Source organism: Capsicum annuum, chromosome 7 (assembly GCF_002878395.1).
Source record: "Capsicum annuum cultivar UCD-10X-F1 chromosome 7, UCD10Xv1.1, whole genome shotgun sequence".
NCBI lineage: Eukaryota > Viridiplantae > Streptophyta > Magnoliopsida > Solanales > Solanaceae > Capsicum > Capsicum annuum.
This window is the reverse complement of record NC_061117.1, coordinates 20,002,455-20,016,857: the sequence shown is the minus strand read 5'-3', so window position 1 is coordinate 20,016,857 and position 14,403 is coordinate 20,002,455.

Sequence of the window (14,403 nt, the reverse complement as noted above, 5' to 3'; positions counted from 1 at the left end):
TCCTCACCCAAAGTCAAATAGAGGAAACCGTTCACAGTTTCACTCCAAGTCAGCCATTCCAGCTTCTTCTTCTGCCAGCGCTCCAGTGCCGAAGTTCAGAGATGGCAATAGAAACAAAGCACCAGGCTCTAAATCTCAGGACAGTGTTAGCAGTGCCCGAACGAATCCCCTTGGTCAGACTTATGGTAAGAACCACAAGGGCATTTGCAGAGCCGATAGTGATGTCTATTTTAGTTGTGGCAAGCCAGGCCACAGGATTAGGGAGTGTCCGCAGTCAAGTCTTCAGGACCAGCAAAATCATTCTATAGCTTAGTCCAGTTGCCCGAATCAGCAGGGTGCCATTTCCAATGCTACCAGTGGGCAACGCCCAAACAGACTCTATGCTCTTCATCCCGATAGGATCAGGAAAATTCTCCTGATGTTGTTACTTGTACGTTATAGATTTTCCATGTTTATGTTTATGCTTTGCTAGACCCAGGTGTATCTTTGTCTTTTGTTACTCCATACATAGCAGGCGATTTCATAATCTGTCCCGAAGTCCTAGCAGAGCCCTTCTCAGTCTCTACCCTAGTGGGTAAAACCATCATAGCCTGGTAGGTATACAGGAACTGCCCAGTTATGATATCTCAAAAATTCACATTAGCAAATTTAGTGGAGTTAGATTGGCTTCATTCCTGCTATGCCACAGTCAACTGTAGAAATAGGATAGTTCAGTTTCAGTTCCCAAATGAGCCCATCCTAGAGTGAAAGGGCAGCATTTCAGCGTTTAGGGGTCAACTTATTTCCTACCTTCGGGCAAGGAAAATGATTTCTAAGGGATATGTGTATCATCTCGTGCATGTTAAAGATTTTAGTTCTAAATATCCCAGCCTCAAAACAATCCCTGCTGTTAATGAATACTTAGATATCTTTCCTGAAGATCTTCCAGGCATTCCTCTCGAATGGGAAATAGACTTTGGCATAGGCCTTCTTTTGGATACTCAACCTATTTCTATTCTGCCATACAGAATAGCACCAACAGAACTCAAGGAACTGAAAGATCAGTTGAAGGATCTCTTAGATAAGGGATTCATCAGACCCAGCGTTTCCCCATGGGGTGTGCCATATTATTCATACGCAAAAAAGATAGTTCTCTCAGGATGTGTATTGATTCTCTTCAACTCAACAAGGAAACGATCAAGAACAGATATCCTCTTCCCAGGATTGATGATCTATTCGACCAACTTCAGGGTGCCAGTTACTTCTCCAAGATAGACCTCAGATCAGGCTATCATCAGCTCAGGGTTAGATAATGTGACATTCCAAAGACAGCTTTCCGTACTTGGTATGGTCACTTCGAATTTTTAGTCATGTCATTTGGTCTTACCAATGCCCCTGCAGTTTTTATGGATTTGATGAACCGTGTGTTCAAACAGTACTTAGACATATTTGTTATAGTCTTTATAGATGATATTTTGGTCTATTCTCACATAGAGCGTGATCATGCAGACCATCTCAAGATTGTTCTTCAGACTCTCAGAGATCACCAGTTATTCGCTATGTTCAGCAAGTGTAAATTTTTTCTATGATCAGTAGCATTCCTTGGCCATATTGTTTTCGGTGATGGCATTAGAGTTGATCATTAGAAAACTGAGGCAGTAAGAAACTGGCCCAAACCCGTATCTCCATCATATATTAGGAGTTTCTTGGGTTTGGCTGGCTATTACAGATGGTTTGTCGAGGGATTTTATTCTAATGCATCTCCCATGTCCAGATTGACTCAGAAGAAGATTAAGTTTCAGTGTTCAGATTTATGTGAGAAGAGCTTTCAAGAGTTGAAGACTCGACTCACCTCAACTCCAGTTCTAGCTATTCCAGATGGTTCAGACGGTTTTGTAGTCTATTGTGATGCATCTAGAGTGGGTTTAGGTTGTGTCCTCATGCAGAATGGTAAGGTCATAGCCTACGCCTCCAGACAATTAAAGCTACATGAGAAGAATTATCCTACTCATGATCTTGAGTTAGCAATGATAGTTTTTACCTTGAAGATTTGGAGACATTATCTCTATGGAGTTCATGTAGATGTCTTCACAGACCATAAAAACCTCCAGTATGTTTTTTCCTAGAAAGATCTCAATCTTCGCCAGAGAAGGTGGTTAGAGCTCTTGAAGGATTACGACATGAGTGTTCTTTATCATCCGGGCAAGGCCAATGTTGTGGCCGACGCTCTCAATCGACTCTCCATGGGTAGTATTTTTCACGTTGAGCATAGTAAGAAAAAAATAGCTCAGGAGATTCATCAGCTTTCCATACTAGGCGTTCGCTTAGTCGATTCTTCAGAGGGTGGTGTATGTGTTCTTAGTAGTTCAGAGTCATCTCTAGTTTCTGAGGTGAAAGAGAAACAAAATAGGGATCCTAGCCTTGTCAAGCTCAAAGAGTCAGTTCAAAATCAGAAAGTTGAGGTTTTCTCCCAAGGGGGAGATGGTGTTTTTCGTTGTCAGGTCATCTATGTGTTCCAGGTGTAGATGAATTGAGGCAGCAAATTCTTGCCGAAGCGCATGGTGTGCGATACTCTATTCATTTAGGGGCCACTAAGATATACCACGACATGCGGGAGATCTATTGGTAAAATGGGATAAAGAGAGATATTGCAGAGTTTATGGCTAAGTGCTCTACATGTCAGCAAGTTAAGATAGAGCATCAGAAACCTAGTGGTTCTATGCAAGAGTTCACTATTCCTACTTGGAAGTGGGAAGAAGTTAACATAGACTTCGTGACGGGTTTGCCTAGAACTCATCATCAGGATGATTCAGTCTGGGTCATTATAGATAGAATGACCAATTCAGCTCATTTCTTTCTTGTTCGTACTTCTTATTCCACCAAGGATTATGCCAAACTCTATATCAGGGAGTTAGTCAGGTTACACGGTGTTCCACTATCTATCATCTCAGACAGAGGTACCCAGTTCACTTCTCACTTTTGGAAAGCATTCTAAAAGGGTCTCGATACCCAAGTCCATCTTAGCACAACATTTTATCCTTAGACAGATGGTTAAGAAGAAAGGACTATTCAGACTCTTGAAGATATGCTAAGGGCGTGTGTAATTGACTTCAAGGAGAGTTGTGACGCCCACTTGCCTTTGATTGAGTTTGCATACAACAATAGCATCATTCTAGTATTTAGATGGCTCCATTTGAAGCTCTCTATGGTAGAAGATGTAGATCTCCGGTTGGTTGGTTTGAAGTTAGTGAGGCCTTAGTCATAGGTCCTGACTTAGTATTCGACACCTTAGAGAAAGTTATGTTGATTAGAGAGAGACTTCGGGTCCTATGCAGATATTCATAGAAAGGATCTCGAGTTCGAGTTCAATGACTATGTATATCTTAAGATCTCTTCCATGAAGGGAGTGGAGAGGTTTGGCAAGAAAGGGAAAGTCAGTCCCCGGTATGTCGGTCCCTTCAGAATTCTTTGTCACTTCGGCAAGGTAGCTTATGAGCTTGAGTTGCCTTCAGATCTAGCCTCAGTCAATCTAGTCTTCCATGTCTCTTTGCTAAAGAAGTGCATAGGTGACCCAACAGTTGTTGTCCCTATTCAGAGCATCGACATTCAAAATAGCCTCTCTTATGAAGAGATTCCAGTTGAAATCTTAGATTTTCAGACTCGTAGATTGAGGAACAAAGAAGTCCCTCTAGTCAAGGTTCTTTGGTGAAATCGGTCTCATGAGGGAGCTACTTGGGAAGTAGAAGTAGATATGCGTACCAAGTATCCTCACCTCTTCCCTGCCAATCAAATCAAGATCAAGGTAACAGTTCTCCTTAAGCTTATTAAGTTTCATGTTCATGTTTCCAGTATAAACTTGGTACCTATTAACAGTTTCATAGTCAGTCATGCATTCATGTATCAGTTGTCCGGGCATCAAATATGCACGAGTTCAGTATGTTTAGCATGTCAGTCATGAGATCAAGTTTTAGTTCTTCATGTTCAGTTTAGGTTCTATAGTCTTGTATCCCTTCTCAGCAAATTCTCATTCGAGGACGAATGTTCCTAAGGAGGAGATATTGTAATACCCCGCATGTTTCTAAGCTAGGAAGTGAATAAGTATTCCTACGTATGAAATCTCCTATCCTGTTATTCATACTTGAGTGCATGACTTACAATAAATATCCTAGTGATAGGATAGCTTATGATGCATTAAGCATGTTCATATGAGTCACTCAAGGTAATAAAAGCTAAGAGTTTTTGAATCCATCAAGTTTTAGCGTTCGATTTTGCAAGGGTTATCTTTGAATGAGTATATCTCGATTTTAATATGGTATTTTGGCTGAGTTAGACCACCAAATTGTACAAAATTGAATTACCTTTCCAACGATACCAAATTCGCCTTAATCCAATACCCGAGAGAAAAGTTATGCCTATTTTCGTGAGAGACAGTACGCATAGGCGATTCGTTAGGCGCCGCCTAACCCAAGCATAGGCGATTGGTTAGGCGCCGCCCAACCCAAGCATAGGCGATCACTTGGGCGCCGCCTAAGCAAATTCCAGGTGTCAAAAACACTCTGTCTTGAGTTATTTTAAAGGTAATTAAGTCTTCAAATACTCCTAACACGTCCCTAAACTTAACCCTACGAAATATATATTTCATCTCAAAGCTCATCATCCAAGAGCACTAAAAGAGAAAAAACAACTAGGGTTGCATAATTAAGCTTGAAGATCCGATTTCAAGGAAATTCCTCCATCAATCATCAAGAATCTTCCTTCTAAGGTATGCGTAGTGTTCATCTATGGATTTAATTCGTTCATAGAGTTCAAGAATCAATCTTTAAAATACAAAAGCTTGGTTGATTGTGGTGATATGATCATACCATGTTGATTCTTGTTTGTTTTTCCTCTTTTTTATTATAAAGTATGATTTTGATATTGTTGGGTATTGATGATCATGTTGTTGAAATTGGGTGATTCCCAAGATGGAATCTTTATATATTTTTGTGAATTCATGATATCACATGAGTTGGAAATATGTAAATTTGGTTGTTCATGATGTATAATTTGATGAATTCACCTATGCTTAATATGTGCATGTAAGGTGTTTGATAAAATGCCTAAGAAACTAGAAATCATGCAATATAGCTAAATTGTGACTAAGTGAAGGATTCATGATATGCCCTTACGTTCCAATGACTTCTATGTTGTTAATGTGCCTTGTAAATATAGTTGGAATACTCATGAACTATTCTTATGAGATTATGCTATGTTTACATGCAAATCCTACTTATGAACAAGATGTATGATATCCATGCAATCCACATAAACTTCTATGCTATCAGTATGTGTTGCCAATATGGTTATGCAATGAACATGATATTAAGATTGTGCAAGTACTTCCATGTGTTATGAAATCCTTTCCATGCAATACATTGTTGATAACCATGCTTAGTATGAGATCCCTACTTATGAGATTATGCTTAGTATGAGATCCCTACTTATGAGATTATAAATTATGGACTCTACTCTTATGATCAAGTCAGTCATGTGTGTCAGTTTCCTTCCATCGAGTCCTGGGGGTACTTATACCCAAAAACTATAGCTCTGTGCCTAGATCCATGTTATGTTTCACGATATCTAAACTTAAGCTATGATTCCATAGACTTTAGTCAGTCATGTAACTCAAGAAAACCTCATGATCTTAGTCAGTTGTCAGATATCAGTAACATTCCACCAGTCAACGGAATTCAGTAAGATTAAGTCATGCACCGTCAGTTATTTATGTCCAGTCCCTCCAGATGGGAGTAGAGGTTAGCACCAAGTAAACCCAAGGATGGGAACTCACCCGCTAGTTCAGGGTGTGATTCTTAGTAGTATTCCTTGTGTTCCAGAACTACGTAGCTAGCGTAGGTTGAGATATCTTAACCCATTAGATTAGGGTTGATGAGGTGGCTTAACCCATCAGTTTAGGGTTCCCACCGTTCTTATTTGAGTACCTGCTAGTATAGTGTCGCACAGCTGTCCTTACCAGTGGTGCGGTATTGACACCCCTCCATTCGGGGCAGAGATTAGACCCTAGCTTAGCCATAATGGCATACATAGGGCATGCCGATTAAACACTACTTCCCACAGTTTCAGTAATAGTCTCAGTAAAAGAACTCAAGGCGTTCTTCAGATATTAGTATATACAGAACTGTCAGATACTGTCGTCCATGTTATCAATTTCATTATCAGTGATGACAGTTATCAGTAAACCTTGTATTAGCTTACAAGCCATGCTATCACGTATTCACGGTCCCAATTTTTATATATGTGTGTTTGCACTCCCACGTTCATATTAGTCAGTTAGTGTTGTTCATGCATGAAACCCTTTATGTTCAGCCTACCTTCCTCGTATACTCAGTACTCCATTTTTACTGATGCATTTGCGCTATGATGCTTTCTTTTCATGTTATACCATAGGTTCCGAAACACGAGCTCCAACCCAGTAGTAGTGGTAGCGCTCCAGTCGTAGAGACACAACGAGTCCTCATTGATTCAAGGAAAATATAATTTGATTCATTTATTTCTTCAGTTTAGTTTTACAAAGTTAGTTGGAGACATGTTCCTTCAACTCCTTATTCAGACAGTTAGAGGCTTTCAGATTTATGTCCAGATTTAGTTGTTTTGGGTATTTTTGCCCACATGATTGTATTCAGTTGAACCTTATGGCCTTACAGTTCCATGTATTTTGCATTATTATATTATGATTTACAGTATTCAAGTACAGATATCAGTCATGGGTTAGCTTGTGGTCCCTCGGGGTCATGAGCACCGTGTAGCATTCTGGTTCAGCAAATCGGGGTGTTACATTTTGAGAGAGTGTATTCGAGTCTAGTAGAGCGAGGCGGAGAAAAGAGGTTATACAGGCTCGCCAAAACTAGGGAGCGTAAGGGTAGGGATCTGGACCAAGTGAAGTGCATTAACGGGAAGGATGGAAAAGTTTTGGTGGAGGACGTTCTTATTATGAAAATATGGTAGTCGTATTTTCATAAGCTCTTGAATAATGAGGGGGACAGAGGTATTGTGTTAGGGAGTTGGAGCACACTAAGAAATCTTGTGACTTTGGCTATTGGAGGTGTTTTAAGGTAAAGGAAATTGGGGAGGCTATTCTCAAGATGCGATGAGGTAGGGCGACGGGGCTGGATGAGATTTTGGTGAATTTTTGGAAGTTTGCTAGCGGTGCTAGATTGAGGCGGCTTACCCATTTGTTTAACAAAGTTTTCAAGACTGGTAAAATTCCTGAGGCATGGAGATGGAGCACGATGATTCCTTTATATAAGAACAAAGGACGGTCAGAGTTATAATAATTATCGTGGTATTAAGTTATTGAGTCACACGATGAAGTTTTGGGAGAGGGTGGTGGAACAGAGGTTGAGAAAAATAGTGCCTATTTTGGATAATCAATTTAGATTTATGCCTGGTCGCTCAACGACTGAGGCAATTCACCTAGTGAAGAGGCTGGTAGAGCAGTAAAGAGAGAGGAAGAGGGATCTGCATATGGTGTTTATTGACTTGGAAAAGGCTTATGAAAAGGTCCCTATGGAGGTTCTATGGAGATGCTTGAAGGTGAGAGGGATCCCTGTGGCGTACATTAGATCAATTAAGGACATATATAAGGGGTTAAAGATGTGGGTAAGGACGGTGGGAGGGGACTCTGAGCTTTTTTAGATCTTGATAGGGCTGCATCAAGGTTCGACTCTTAGTCCATTTTTATTTGCCTTGGTGATGGATGTGTTAATGCGTGATATACAAGAGGAGGTTCCTTGATGTATGCTCTTTATAGATGATGTAGTTTTGATTGATGAGTCGCGCTGAGATGTTAATAATAAGCTGGGGGTTTAGAGACAGACCCTAGAATCTAAAGGATTCTAGTTGAGTAGGACAAAAATAGAGTACTTGGAGTGCACGTTTAGTGATGCGAGGTAAGAAAATGAGGTAAAGGTAAAGTTGGAGTCACAGGCTGTTTGTAAGAGAGATAGTTTTAGGTATCTTGGGTCTATGATACAAGGGAATAATGAGGTTGATGAGGATGTCTCCCACCGTATTGGGGAAGGTTTGATGAAATGGAGGCTTGCCTTGGGAATTTTGTGTGATAAGAAGGTGCTTTTTAAGCTTAAAGATAAATTTTATAGAGCTACGGTCTAACCGTCTATGTTATATGGGGCTGAGTGCTGGACGGTTAAGAGTTCTCACATCCAAAGGTTGAAAGTTGTGGAAATAAGAATGTTGCATTGGATGTGTGGATTTACGAGAGCTGACAAGGTCAGGAATGGGACTATTTAGGAGAAAGTGGGAGTGGTGTCGGTAGATGGTTTGGCCATGTCATGAGAAGGGGCACGGATGCCCCAATTCATAGGTGTGAAAGGTTGGCCTTGGAGGGTTTCAAGTGGGGTAGGGATAGACCTAAGTGGTACTGGAGAAGAGTGATTAGATGTGACATGGAATAGTTATAGCTTACTGAGGATATGACCCTCGATAGGAAGGTTTGGAAGAAGAGTATTAAGCTAGAGGTCTAAGGAGTGGGTTTGAGTCGTAGTCTGTAGATAGGAAGGTCAAGGGTAGCTTGGTTGGTAGCTCTAGGTTTGGGGGATGGAGGGTCCTTGGTGGTGTCTTGTTTGTGAATGTTGATTCTTTGTTACTTTAACATAATGCTTTCCTTTTGGTTATTATACTTTATTTTGGTGGATGTTGGTGCTATGTTATTTTATTATTTTGCTTGCCTGTTGGTCTACAGTCCTTGCTCCTGAGCCGGGGGTCTATCGGAAACAGCCTCTCTACCCCCTTTGGGGGTAGTGGTATGGACTGTGTACTTTTTACCCTCCCTAGACTCCACTATGTGGGAATATACTAGGTATATTATTGTTGTTGTTGTTGTTGGAATATGGTCATGTTAGGAGGTTACACCCTTCTTGGCAAGTTGCCTCAAACAAAGGGCTCTTGGAGAAATATCAAATCTCTTAGAGTCAATAAACCTGCACATCTTGCTTTGACTGTTACATCAGGAGTATCTTCACGTATTGCTTGACGTAAAATAGATAGTGGATTCTTCTTTGAAGGTCAAGGCAGATGACTGGGTGATATATCCACGCTGCTCTTGAATAATTTTGAGCAACAGATCTTTCATCCTTATCCGTACAATTCCTGCATTAGATTTTTAATGAGCATCTAAAGAGTAGCAGCTAACTGCAACAACAATTATATTCCAACATAGTCAGATTAATTGTATTTCAGAAAGCACTAAACAATTAACCAGTTCTCTCTATGCATATAGATATATTGAACATCAGGCCCTTAGCATGATTATGAAATTGAAGATAACACACTTGGAATCAAGTTACACAATAAAGTCAGATAGCATTTCTCAAAACACTAACCATATGCATCAGGGTCTGAAGGAGATAGACTTCTTGAAATCACCCTCTGTGTAGTATTAGTTTTCCACCTTAAAACTGGGGCCACAGTCTGGTGATTACTTAAACTTCCCTCATCTATTTATTCGAGTTTGTCAACCAAAGTTAATGAACTAAAAAGCAACTATCACCTGCTAAAAAGAAACTATCTTAGAAGATATTAGTGATGAAAATGAGAGTATCCAACATTGGAAAAGAATTAACCTTTAGGAAAGGAGCTACATGAAAATGAGTGTATCCAACATTGGAAAAAAATTAACCTTCAGGAAAGGTGGTATTGTTAGGACCTCATTACCATGGACTCATTCAATTCCCAATTGATATATTAATAGGCGCAAGAGGTTTTTTAATCACAAAAGTTTAAGATTATCATTTATTCATCAAAATGACTGAAAAATAACATACTTACACATTATACTTATTAAGAATCCATAGAAAACACTGCAAAACAACACAGGTAACAAACTTCAAAAAAACATAACCATTTGCATCAGGATTCTGAACGATATAGGCTTCTACTACTTTCTACATTGGTCTTAAAATCGTCATTTGCATAGTATGTGTTTGTCAGCTTAGAGTTGGAACCATATTCTGGTAACTTCTTAAACTTCACCATTAATTTATTTTTTCGACTTTGTGAATCCTTGTAAAAATAAAGATAACACCTGCAAAAATAATTAACCTTCAGAAAAGGTGATATTCTTGGCACCTTATTACCCTGGACGCATTCAATTCCCATTGATTGAGGTATTAATAGGCACAAGAGGATTTTTAATAAAACTTATAGTTCCACATGAGCCTAAATATTGTACTCAGCTATATAAACATCTTGATAATTATATACAACAGCCTTCAACACCAAATGCTTTCGATGGTTGATTCCACCAGCTGTATGACAACTATAAATGACAACTATATCTCCTCGTAGGCAAAGATCCCACTTTCATGTTGCATTGGAATTTCTCAATGTCTTTAGTACCTGAAGATTTTTCATATGTTTGTGATGATGGTATTTCTTGAAGATTTACTGAAACCTTGAGAAAAACGGAGATATAGGATAACTTTCATATAGTAGAGAGGTTGTTGACATTCTGTTTTACTTACTTCTTTCCAGAAAGAGAAGAGTTGGCAACTCCATATATGTGTCAAAGAGATACTTACAGTTTCATTCGTTGGCATTAAAGCCACAGTGCAAGGCATAGCAGCGGTACACCTACTAGGAAGTGAACTGAGCAGAGAGCACTTGTGGGCAGCAATGAAGGGTTCTGCTTTTGACAGGGACAGAGAATGTTTCTGGAGAAGAAAGAAACTTTTATTATTTATGCTCCAAGATTAAAATATCTTTAGACATATGTACGACATTTTGTATCTTAATGTTAGTATTAATATGGATGACTATTGTATGACGTACCGATGAGTTATTTGCTTCCTCCCTTCTTTTCTCTATTTTTCCCTTTTTCCATGACTGTACTTTCCAAAGTAACTTCTACTGCCCTTCCTTTCTAGTTCTCAAGGTCTGAAGCATAAAACTTTATTGGTGGAAGAAATAAGATTACAAGAAACCGAAGAAACAAACATAAAAAATCATAGAAGGAAACAATATTGATTTACAAAAAGCAGAAAAAAAAGTAGTTTATAAGATAAAGAAGAAAACATGATGGATTCTATGAGCATTTTAATATTATCTGTATAATATTTTAGTGTCTCTTTTTGCTGCCTTGTCTTTTCCTCTTATGTTAGTGGATTTTTAGGCATTAAGTGGCCTAGTGTGGTGTTAATGTATTGTGCTTTACTAGCACATTAATGTTTGGAAGGAAGAGTAAAATTACTCCATCAGTTGCACATCCAATTTGTACCATTAACTACTATCCTTGCACATTTGAAGTAGGCATGCAATTGTTACATTCACTTCTAACCTTTCACTGCCACAACATGCAACAGTTTTATTCCCACTTTACTTCTATGTGTTTTATGGCATTTACTTTTATGAGTTAGTGGTAAGAATATTGACATAAGTTTCTTATAATTCAGGTAACTTCTATCATTATTCTCTTCATTACTCTTGTAACTCTTGTAACCTAATGGCCTTTGATCTTCCTCCTTTACTACCATCAATCATTCTTTTTGAAGGTTTTTTATCCTATAAATATAGGTGGTCTTGCATATTTTTCAAGTACAAGATAATATAGAGTTCATAAAAGTTAGTAAAAAGGAGAATTTATTAGTTGAAGGGAGGTATTCTTTTTGTGGAGTTTTGAACTCAACTCTTGTCCAGAGTAGCTAAGTTTTTCTTTGTGAGAAGGTTGTTGGATCCTGGAGGGGATAATTCAAGAAGATTACTACCAGACCGGTGAAAAAATTTGATCCTATGGGCTTGAATGTTCTTAAAGAGAGCGAGATATCCGCGCCTTAGCGGAAGAAAAAGATAACTTTTATTTTTCTTTAATTTTCAAAATGACCCCCTTGTTTTTTTATCATTTAAAAATAAAAAAAAAAAATTAAAAAATGGACCATAATAATATACTAAAAAGTATGGTACATAAAAATGAATGTACGCCATTTTTTCTTTCATATAATTGCCCACAAATCTATAATCTGTCGGATAGATACATAATCTGTCTGTTAGAAGAGATGTGCCAGGTTCACATATGGTCATGAATTCTCAGTTTTCTTTCTTATAAGTCCAAGATACTCATTAATATATCATATAATTTTTTTAGTTTTGGTAAAAGTGAATGTACCTCATTATTCCTTTCATATAATCGCCCACAAGTCTATGCTATGTCGGATAGATTTGTAATATCTCTGTTAGCAGAGATGCGTCGGCTTCGCACATGGTCATGAATTCTTGGTTTTCTTGCTTATAAGTTCAAAATACTCTTTAATATATCATATTGTTTCTTTAGTTTTGGAAAAGATGAATGTACCTCATATTTTGTTTCTTATAATTGCACACAAGTCTATAATCTGTCGGGTAGATATGTAATCCATCTATTAGGAGAGATGCGTCGTCTTTGCATATTGTCATTCTCGGTTTTCTTGCTTATAAGTCCAAGATACTCTTTAATACATCATATAATTTCTTTAGTTGTGGTAAAAGTGAATGTACCTCATAATTCCTTTCGTATAATCATCCACAAGCCTATGCTCTGTTGAATAGATTTGTAATATGTCTGTTAGGAGAGATATGTTATCTTTGCATATGGTCATTAATTCTTGGTATTCTTGTTTATAAGTCCAACATACTCTTTAATATATTATGTTGGTGCTTTATTTTTGAAAAAAAAAATGAATGTACCTCATATTTTCTTTCGTATAATTGCCCACAAATCTATAATCTGTCGGATAGATACATAATATAGTTGTTAGGAGAGATGCGTCGGCTTCGCATATGGTCATAAATTCCCACGAAATAGTTTTTTGTGGGAGATTTTTTCCCCTTTTAATTTAGTTGCTGAGTTGTCCTTTTATGGACTAGTTAGTAATTATTAAACTTGTAAAAAAAAAATCACAAAAAATTTAATTATTCACAAAATGGGACATCTCCCTAAATAAAAAAACATATGGTCCATTTAATTAAAAAATAGACTTAAAAGGTCTATTTGACAAAGTCTCCCCTTAATAGACAATTACCATTACTAATATGCTACCACCGATTTTTCAGCTTTTCTTATTTTTAATTCTTAAACACTCCCTCCTTAATCCCCCTTTCTCTACCATTCCAGATTTTCACTTCTCTCTCTCTCTCACATCGAAACCATCTTCTAATCCCGGCCCGTTAAGTTATTTTGAGATTTTGAAATTGTTTTTGGATTCAATTTTATCGTCTACTGAAAAAATTATTTTACATGATTGACTAGATGGTAAAATTATAACTTAATCTTTTTTAATGAAAAATAAACTATTGTTTCTTTGTATGATGAGAATTTGATAAAATCTTGCCCTCGACATTTAGATACAATTTTAATATCATTTAGAGATCATATTAAACTTTTGACAGTTAATTTGAAAGTGTGACAAAAGAATCTTTTCGACCTCATAATAAAGAAATAATGTTGATAATTTTTCTATGAGAGAGTAATTATTTTAAAAAATTTCTTACTCTTAAAATTAACAATGGGAGATTAACCACAAAACTTCTCAATCTCTATATGTCACGACCCAAAAATGAGGGTCATAATGACACTTGTCAAGGCGTACCTTGACAAGTAAGCCTATCACCCAATCTGATGTGAAAAGAAGAAATGACAGAAATATCCCACGGTAAGACTTCTAGAATAAAGCCAAGTCATATAAGTAATCATAACAATGCGGAAAGAACTTATCCAAAATACCAATCATGCCCAAAACCAAGTGTCAATAGTGTAAGAACTACTAATACAATCCAAGAGTCAAATGCATCGGACAAGTAATCACAAAGGAATAATAACTGTCTCTGAATACTAATAAAGACATAACTACTATAGAAAGATAGAGGTGAACTTCGGGCGCATGAATGTCCAACTGCTGCCTTGGAAGCTCCAACAATTGCTCGAGTCAATCAAGATGAGGCACATTCAAGCTAGGACCTACACCGAAAGGGTGCATTAAGCATGTGTACGGTCCACTTATACTCAGTAGGTATCATACGCCGACCAAGCAAAGTAGTAAATAAAGCATACAAAATAAACACTAAGGGCACGTCACCTGCAATCAGAAAATATCCCACAACGGTAGCCCACACTGCTTGTACTAATAGTTCTACTGTACATCACATATATTACAACAATACACCAAGATATATAACACAAGTATACATTATGTTACATATAATTAGAACAAGATAGAACATGTAGATACAAGATCATCAAATACATGTAAAGGAAGGTAAGACAAATACATAGATGACAAGTCAACATGGCAATACAACACATCATAAACACAATAAAGTAAGTGCAATGTATATGATGATGATGCACGAGGTCGTCACACAACCTCTGGGATCATCGCA